Below are 10,505 nucleotides of genomic sequence, written 5' to 3'. Positions count from 1 at the left end.
AAATTTCTTCGGCAGGTTCTGATAGCTGTCTGCAAAGTTTAGGATTACGGTGTCTCCCTCATGGACAGCTTCTTCTTGGATTTTACGGGTCTCGTTCGGGCCCTCAACCGTACCCACAAAGAATACGATAGTGGATCGAAGAAGGGAGGCAATGTGGGGTGCACCAATGGTCCGGCGAAGCCAGTTGCGTTTTTCGATATTATTCGGAGCCGTATGAACGAAGTAAAGAATTCTTAAGCCACGTTTTTGGCAATCTCCCAGCGCTTTCCATCCTGGGAGTTTATGTTGCACAGACTCATTCTTTCCGTATGTGTAATAATTGCGTTGTTCGTCGCAGAAGAACATCCAGGAAAGGACGAGCAGCAACGTTGTGAAGGTGAGAGTGATGACTGTTTTTAGAGCAACCTTCGAAACGAGGGGCATTGCAGAGACACTCTTGCACTGCTGTGATGTGTCGTTGTTGCGTTCTCACTTCGATAAAGTGCTTTTTAAACTAACACCATGACGTTCGCACTGTCGTCCCGGGGTGAAAAGCAGCCACAGCTCACTGAAACTTGTCCGTCCACCTGCATAGTAACAAAACGGCATTTTAATCGTGTACACAACTGATTTTGTTTTACTCCATAAGTGTTTGCTTCCTGGCACGTACAATACCTAATTGGCGCCATGCGATTAATGCGCGTTACAGCTACAAGACAATGGAAAGGTCAGAAGTTTATCATCCAAAAAACTGTGCAGCAGGGTAATAAAATAAAGTTGAAAAGTAAAAAAGTCGTTACCAACATGCAATATATGTCGCAATAATCAACGATTCAAAACGAATAACGCATCTCTGGACAAAACTCTTTAACCGCACCTTCAGAAACCTTCAGCAAAGCGATTATTTATAGGTAGTTTTGTGCCATTTTCATCTGTGGAAGCACACACCCCCGATGCTGGGCGTTTCCTCCAAGCATGAATCGTTCCACAGCGCGAGGGGCTGCACAAATGTAACATCGCCGCTCATAGCACCCTGGGTGGTATAAAAGAAAAAAAAAACCGGCCGTGTGACTGGCGTGGGCCATGTCTACCCTTGCAACGCCCTCTGTTTACCACCGTTCTAAGCGCTTTCTGTACTAGTTTTATTTCCTTCCGCCATCCTGTGTTGGCGGGTTCGTCACGCCTATCTGCTTACCGGTGGGTGGCGGGCACGACGAAACGTCGGGCGTGTGCAGTTTCGTCCGGTATCTTGGGGTTACGCTAGTCACCCACGAGAATGTATATTAAACGAGAAACACAAGACAATAAATGTGCATGGGTACCTTTTGTGCACAATAATAACCCCACCTTCGCTATAAAGCGTGCTAAATCGCTGTCCAATGTGGACAACCACTTCGTAACTGCCATTTAAAGAAATTATTCTGCACCTATCGCACCCATGCCATCCCCGTCGTCGTACTCCATTTTTGTGGCACCTTCGGGGCAAGCGATATATTCGTGCATTGCCAGATAGGAGCCGTTGGGCGTCATGCCAGGGTCCGCAATGGACGCAATAGCCTTATTATGATGATGATTTCAGAATGCTTACAGAAACCTTGCTATTTCTCCAAGATAAAAAAGTCTGCGGTAGCCCGCTCAGGCACGCCCTTTCGTGCTCGTCCCCTGAGTAGTTGTGCCCCAGAGATCATAACTAGACATCGCCGTATGTATGCATACCTCTGTATTTTTCATTCCTAATACGTGCCCAGCATTTGCACTTGACAGCTATATTGTCAGCGCTAAGCATGTCAGAAACGAACAAAAACAAGGTGCTTCTACGACCGAACGTCCGCACTGACTCTACGTTTTTGCTGACCGGTCATGGTCTGTTACCCACAGTCATAAGTCTGGGCAAACCGTCTTGATACCTGACGACCGCCCTAGCTAGAGCACTGAGAGAATCACGCACACTGCTGAAGCCTCAATGAACCAAGTTCAATTAATGGATCCACTGGACCACACGACGTGTACCTTCTATGCGATGAAACGACTTTACAAAGAGATTCTTACATTTAACCCCCCATACGTTTCCAAGTAGCACTTCTAACAGCAGAGCTGCTTAGGCCCAGCTTGGTCCGTGCGTCGCACCAAAAAACCTCGAATCCTAAAAAAATTTGCTTAGGGACAGTCGAACCCTGGACATTTACGCCCTGAAACCGGCAACCTAAGCACTGGGCCCCCCAAAGATCCCTGGTGTGCTCGGTTAGCAGCTGCGGGGAACAATAACATTTGCAGCCAATTGAATTTAAAAAAACGGTTCCCGTGGCCATTATCGCCCTGGTTCTCTCGCGTTATGAAACCGGCGTCTCTCCGATTGAGCTGCCATCGCATTCCGGGCACACAGATATTCCTTTGGGTTTGTAACGTGGGCGTTGGCTTTGGACTTGGCCGTGTGTTCTAGCTCGTGCCCGCGGTCCATTTTGGGAGGGATGTGAAAGCCTGCGGACAAACGATCCGGGCCTGCCAGTCATGGAGAACTTTCACCGGCAGCCTTTGAAATCTATGTGAGGCCCAACAGTCGGGTCTCCGACGAAGGGAGAGAGGCCGCCAGCTCTGCTGTTTCTCCAGCCTTGCACCCCTGGTGCAAGCTGCGCCTTTTTTGAACTTGTTTCGCTAAACTTCAGCACATGCACTAAGGTTAGAAACGCACCGACGCTGCTTAGTGTTTTAGTGGCACAAATATGTCACCATTAACCGAACTGCTTCAACGCTCGCGGTAAAACCGAAGTCACAGTCGCAATAGTTGTAATGCAAACGTCGGTAAGAAGACGGGATACGTTTTTTTGGAGTCAATTATTTTAAGTAACGGTACCCTAAGCAGCAACTTGACTCCTTCACTCTGAAGTCTAGGCGTTGCTAATAGGTCGACGGCGTGCAGTGAACCTGTCTTGCCATCCCTCGTTATAATAGGAGGCCTCGGTACCAAAACAGTGTTTCAATGTGTTTTAGAAAGGCCTTAAGGCAATTATCAAACATGAAACCGGGTTCTACATTCCAATTAAATTGTGTTGAAATAGCGTACATGTTTTTTATCAAGTAATCTATATACGTAAGGAATCGATTCTTGGCGTGGAAGTCGACAGAATACATGCTATTGGAATTTGCAAAAGTTCGGAAATTTGCAGACGTTTTTCGGCTTATGGCTTTCTTGGGTTTTGCCAGCTTCCTAAGCAAAAATGTAGGTATTTTACTTAGATAAAGGCATCTGTCGTGCGCCGATATTTGTTACATATATGACGAAATGTGTTGAACAACTTTAAAATCCCCAAACAAAAGTTCCTCAAAAGCCACAATATTTGTCTCGTTGTGTATTCATGGGGTCATAAGATCTCTTGTGAACTTGATATAATGCTACCAGCTACAAGAGATAACTGTTTCGCTATCCTATTCACTGGCTCCGACATTATTAGTTTGCGGTACTGAGCACCAAGTAACGGCTTCGATTCCACCCTCAGAGGCTGTTCTGCAGAGTGAGGCGAAAAAACGCCTCTTCTATGGACAGTTCAGTGCTTATAAAAATCCCTAGATGGTGTAACATATTCATTACAATTATAAGACATCGGTGCCTATCGTCAAATTCACAAAAGTCGGTAAAAGCCCTTCTTCATTTTTTTATTCATAACGTCTTTTGTGGCAATTCCTATCTTCCAATTCCTATCTCACCTCTTCCTCATCGCCTGCCCCTCTTTTATTCACCGAACCCCACTGCAGGGCAGGGGGGTTCGGGGCAGATACCCGAGCTCTATACCTCGTTAACCTCCCTGCATTTGCATTTGCTTTTGTCCTTTCCTGTGCCCGTTCGCTACAGTGCACTTCTGGGCAAAAGTGTAGCATCGAGGCGCAAACCTCCAATTTGAAAGGACAAAATAAACTTTTTAAGTTTGACTATCTTAAATACTAGCAACATTTTTCCTCAGCGCTGTATACACTGGTCACAGAAAGAAATCAGAACACCGGTTCAGTCAAGCCAACTGCAAAACTTTTCTATTGCGTAAACGAAGACTACGGCGATCCTTTGTTGCCGGCAGTCAGCCTCGCCACTGAGCCTCCCGAGAGCACCAACAAAGTCCCGCGACCACAGCGGCACAAAAATTGATTGAGACATGTGTAACTGTTGTTAAGCTAGTTATCACAAGAGAAAGGTCTGTTTGGCTTGGTTGCACAAAACCTATGCCAAAAGTGTTTCATGGAAGTTAGGCTACTCGTTTATTGTAATCAACCGGTATCTGGCACTGAAGCTCACGCACAGACGACCCTGCCGGCGCGCCATCCATTGTGAGACTGAGCGACCGAGCGCCGGCGAAGCAGCCGTTAAACCCTTCCCTAGTCACGTGATAACACAGCCACGAGGCTCCGAGCGAGCGCAGCGTTTCGACGCGTCTCCGCAGCGGATGACGGCCCAGTGGGACGTCAACCTGCCGCACTTGCGCTCCGGCGGCTCCAGGTCATATCTGCGCAATAAGTGACCATGCAAGACTTGGCATAGTACTTACGTTTTTGCTATAATAGTTGTAACAAAGCCAAGAAAAGGACAGCGAATCATTCTGCCGGTCGGAAGTGTCGACGGAATAGCCTTTTAGCAATTATATTACCGTCTACGTCTGCAAGCTAAAAGAACTGAACTGCATAGTAACTATAAACTAGCTTTGCTTAGCGCCCGTTTTTTAACAAAAATATACGTCACAAGAAAAATAAAGCCGCGAAGAAACTGTCGGTTTTTGTGGCATTCGCATTCGGGCGCAAAGATGTGGCTCCCGAAGGGTTGCATATCGGTGCAGGATATGGGTGCAAGATAGATAGGGAGAGTTCAACCTGCGATGAGATCGGTTTGCTGTCCAACACGTCAAATGGGAAAGGGGAATTGAAGTAGAAGGAAAGGGTATATAAAAGAGCGGGGATGGAGCATAAGGAACAAAAAAGGGTAAGGGTAAGTGCAAAATAAACACCGTGGACAGCAAGAAGGCTTGAAACAAAGCACTTGGAACTCACCAAATGAGCGAACGAAGCACGATACACGTTCTTAATGTCTTTACAATCACTCGGACAAGCTTGTGGCCTTTAATAAGCAAAGTGATTCTCTTGTAACTTAGTTGGACGGCGACAAGAAACGCCTGTGACACAAAATAATTTGCTCCGGAAACGGGTAAGCTTATCTAGTTCCCGGAAGGCAGTTAAGAGATGCAGCACGTGCGTAGTAAACCAGACACACTGGCACAAGAGGTGTTAGAATGTTACTTCTGGATTTAATGGGCACTTAATGACGCCGTCAATATTGGCGCCTTTCGATGCTCCGCGGCATTTTTCATTCACAGCTGCCGTTTCGTGTGGTTAGGCGAAATGCTGACAGCAAATAGCGTGCGTCCTAATTAACGTAATGTGGCCACCATCAATCATAGGCAGCGCCACCCACCTGCGAACAATTCACCTTGACATTCGAGAGGAATGCTCCGGAATGCGGGGGCGATGGGGATGACGGTCGATTCCAGGTAGTTTCCATGTGAGAATGCAAGCTCACACTACAGCTGCGCTTGCATCACTGCGACAGATTCGAAGAGTGTTCGTTTTGGCTTCGTAGGTGTCGTGAAAACAGCAGCACCAAGCGTTCTGAAGGAGCGGCGAAGTTATGGTACTAGCCGGAGGTTGATAATATTGTGATCCTACCCAACAAAGGCCTGTGTAGGGGCTAATTGGTACAGTATTGAGTTCAAGTTTAGCGTACGCTGACTACTTAGACGAGTGAAAGGGACAGTAGAACAGGAAAACCGCACATTTATGCGCAAACGTGCAACTGGTCTACTGAAAAAGCGGATCGATATAGGCATGCGATGCGGTTTTGTATGGCACAATCATTGTGAAACAGATGAAACAAGATGAAGACTTGCACTCGTACTCTTGTCTAATCGGTTTAACCTTGTTTGTACTATTCCACAATAGTATTATACACTACCCAATCGCATTTTATGTGTAACTACCAACACCTTCAATAAACCATTTGCAAGTGTGCGCACCAACGTATGGTTTGTCTGTTTCCCTGTATCTGTCACTCGTCGAAGTATGCAGCTCACGCTACATTTGAATCCATGATTGTGCCTAAATGTAAGGCTTCTAGACCTGGTCGGAGGAGAGCGAGGAGTATCGAGGGGATACGTTTCTTCGTCTCCCAATCGCATGCAGCAAAAAAAACTTTCCTCCACAACAGGTGAGATTAGCAGTGTATTTATTTTATTCATTTCCAATATTCTTCAGGCCAATTGCTAAGCCTAGCAGGTGTGGGAGCAGTATACAATGCCGTGTGATTCATGACAAGTAGGTGGGTGAGCAGAAATCTAGGGAGTAATGGATAAACGCGACAGTAGTAAATGACACACTAAATCCGAAGATTAGTTTTAAAGGCAGCAATGAAAATGTAAAGAAAGCACTACAAAAACTCGAACAAGAACAAAAGGCCGATCAAAGTTTAGATACTACAAAAATTTGCAATAGGTCCGGATAATTTCACTGATAAAAATATGCGGCTTGGTGGGGCATTCCAGTCAGTATTGTTCTAGGAAAGAAGGAATATTTAAATTTGTCTGTGCTGAAAAAAACTAGATTTATTCGGCAATAATGAACATGTCGCGCACGCCTAGTGGTCTGGTCAATATGGGCTAGTCGGTCAGTAGTATTCGCAGTAAAACTCAGCGCAGGATAGACAAAACACGGGAGAGACGGACATGAAGCGTCGACAGCACCATCCGTCTCTCATTTGTTTTGTCTTTTCTGCGCTGGGTTTTTCTGCAAATACTAGGAACTATCCAGCCAATATTCGCCAGACAATTAAGTCTACCATATTTACCACCTAATATTTACCCGTATTAAATTTACCATATTAAGTTTACCATATTTACCAGACAATGGAGATTACATTTAAGGCCGCAATTTCGGGTAGTTAGATTTTAGCTGGAAACATCGTTCCAACGAAAACAAAATTACAACGAGGTGGGTGGACACAGCAGTGACCTTCTCTATAGTTTTCGCTGGTAAAATTTATTCCTCTCAAAACCAACTGCTCGAACTTACAGCCTCAACTGTAAACTCTTCATGCGCATCTGCTCACCGCAAAGTAGGCCTAGTAAATATGGGCTAGTTAGTCAATAATACTCGCAGTAAAACTCAGCGCAGTGTGCTGGATGCCTGGGCATGAAGGAATGGCAGGCAACGAAAAAGCTAATCAGCTGGCCTGAGAAGCCGCAGCCCGGGCTCCTGCCAACTTCGAACCAAATCAAAGGCTGACGGTCCCAACAGAACCTAAATTGAAGGACTACTCCACGGGAAGAAGGGAACTGCCACAGCCCGCTGACACGCTCACAAGACACCAAGCAACCCTAATAAGACAAGCTCAAACAGTCACCTTGGACACTCCAACTAGACTACACAAGAAATGGGGATATCCTGACACACCACCCCCTACTTGCTCCACCTGTAACGTCGTACTCGACCAAGATCACATCCTCTGGAACTGCACAACCATACACAACACTACAAACACACCCAACAAAGGATGGCTGACCGCAACAAGCACCACCGAAGAGCAAAGGCAACTGGCGGCGTACATCAGGCAGCGGCTTGAAGACGTCGCCAGAGGTCCTCTGGAATGTGAGGATCTCTCTCTCTCTCTCTCTCTCTCTCTCTCTCTCTCTCTCTCTCTCTCTCTCTCTCTCTCTCTCTCTCTCTCTCTCTCTCTCTCTCTCTCTCTCTCTCTCAGCGCAGAACAGACAACACGCAAAACAAACGGATGGGGCTACCGCTTCATGTCCGTCTCTCCTGTGTTTTGTGTGTGCTGCGCTAAGCTTTACGGCAAATACTATAGCCCAAGTAGCCCAAAGACAAGATTTATATACCAGGCCTAGTGTGCGACGAGTAGATGCGTATGAAGACTACAGTTAAGGCCGTCAGTTGAGTAGTTGGTTTTAAGCTGCATACATATTACCAGCGAAAACTATAGAGCATAACGAGGGTGCACAAAGGTCACTCCTGTGTCGACCTTCCTCGTCCATGTCTTCTCGTCAAAGAAATAAATTCACGCATCTCCACGAAGTGAATCATGACAAGTGGGCGAAGCACTGGGGATCATCCTTATAGTAAATCACCCGTGAGAGGACTTACTACTGCTGAAACGATTTCCAATCCAGTTCAATTCAATTTAATCCAATTCAATCCAATGCTCCTCGCGCATGCGCAGCACGGCTCTCCAAAAGCACTCTCCCTCCCTCCTCTCTATCTCTCTCCAACCTTTTGTGAACCTTTTATTTTGTTCTTGTTAACCTTTTGTGAACTTTTTGTTCACAGATCTATGTTTCTACTTACACGGTGCTGTGCGTCTCTCTCTCTCCGCCCCCTCTCTCTCTCTGTCTAACCTTTTGTGGACCTTTTATTTTGTTCTTAACCTTTTGTGAACGTCTTGTTCACAGATGTTTCGATTTACACGGTGCTATGCGTCTCCCCCTCTTTCTCTCACCTTTCGTGAACCTTTTATTTTGTTCTTGTTAACCGTTTGTGATTCTTTTGTTCACAGGTGTTTCGATTTACACGGTGCTGTGCCGTGAGCACGGACGCCGGACGCCGGACAAGCCTGGGCGTTAAGGTGATTCGCCCCTAAAAACTGAAAGTCGCATTTTTTTCTTCCCATACTCATTTTCCCCATTTCCCTTGTTTTGCTTTGTTTTGCTCTTATAACTTCTTACTGACACACTACTTTCAGTGTAATTTCGGTGTTCCTGTAAGGAAAAGTACATGGGTGGCTTCGCCATAATTTTATTCACAGCACCGATCCTATCCCTCGATTGTATGCGTAAAGGCGCTTGCAAGTGCATTTAGAGTGTGACACAATGCCCACGCTGATGGTACGCATAAGACAGCCCTCAGCGTTCCTGTAAATACGTTAATTGAGCGTCTATACTCTGTGGTCTTGCCTCTGGGAAATCTCGTACAACAACATAAAGACCAACAAATGACACCTTTTTTAACAAATTCGCCACACTTGATGCTTCATCAAGTTGCGCTGAAAACAATTGACCTCCCTATACCCTTAGTCGTTTTCAGGCGCTCCCAGATAACCTCAGGAATCTCCCATACCACAAAGCATTGCCGCTGATACCAATCCAGAGAGACCTACTCCTCGCGTTGCCAATCACGTCCATTCTATTGATTCTACGATTGTTTACACGGATGCAATACGGACACATATAGGAGCGCCTGCTTATTCAGCCACGGGTGGCGACAAAGTAGTCACACACACCCTTATTCTTTCACTAATTTTCCTCCTACAGCGAATCTAAGGGCCTTCCCAATAATCGCGAGTATACAGGACGTCTCCTAGCAAGTTCTAACTCCTCAATATACACTGTATCAATCAATGCAAGCTATCCGCGCCACTCACATGGGTAGGATTCCAGAACAAATTCAAGTTGATATACACGAAGCTTTCACGAAACGACGTCCCACACTGTCACTGGTGGATTTCTGTTCACTCAGACAACGAGGTAGTGCATAGCCTCCCCCGCGAACTTCTGCACCGGACGCCTGCGATTCCCCGGCCTTATTTACCCACGTGGGGCACTACTCTCCACTACAAACAAGAAATATTGGTTTATTATGGGAGTTAACGCGTCCAAACTGCACAGGCGATGAGGCGCGCCGTACTGCAAGACTCCGAATTAATTTTCACCGCCTGGAGGGAACCTTTAACGTGCGCCGAAATCTCGTACACACGGGCGTTTTTGCTTTTCGCCTCCTTCAGAAATGCGGCCGCCACGGCCTGGAATCGAACCCGCGTCCTTGTGCCCAGCAGCACAACTCCTTGGCCACTAAGCCACCGCGGTGGGTATAAACATGAAATAGAGCTTCATCATAAGAACGTCAGAGAAGCTCTTCGTACCTTTCTGTTCCAGACATATCTCTGACCACTACGCAACTACGGGTTCTTCGACGCATACACTTAGACACCCTCCGTGCTCCTGCTTATTGCTCATTTCTCTACCGTATCCTCAATGGCTCCGAAAGTGTTTTCAAGGTTGGGGGGGGGGCTCAAGCCAAACAAGTATGCTGATGATGATTTTGTGGTAGAAACTAAAACATAGCGTGCTTTAAGTTTTTTTTTTACATATATTTCAGATGTATAGTTTTTCTTTAGGGAGGTCTGTCATTGCTTTTCAAAGTGAATCTTGAACCAACCACGAATTATTTAAAGCAACAGCTCTTTAGCCACTCTAAACATCCCACATAGTGTAATGATTAATTGGTGTATCGCGGAATAATCTTGGCATATCGCGGCATAAGACACTCTCGTGTTAAAATATAAAACCCTAAAACGAACAACCATAAGTGTGTCGTACTCTTTAGTACTAAAGGTTGCTTCCCCGTAAGAAGACCATGTGTGCAGGAGCGCCACCCTTTACAGGCCGCTTGCTTCGTTGTACTGGCGTCACTTCCGTGACGGATATGACGTA

This window comes from Haemaphysalis longicornis, unplaced genomic scaffold (genome assembly GCF_048455015.1).
Source record: "Haemaphysalis longicornis isolate Haplotype H1 unplaced genomic scaffold, Haemaphysalis longicornis Haplotype H1 scaffold_19, whole genome shotgun sequence".
Taxonomy (NCBI): Eukaryota; Metazoa; Arthropoda; class Arachnida; order Ixodida; family Ixodidae; genus Haemaphysalis; species Haemaphysalis longicornis.
This window is presented reverse-complemented; position numbering follows the sequence as displayed.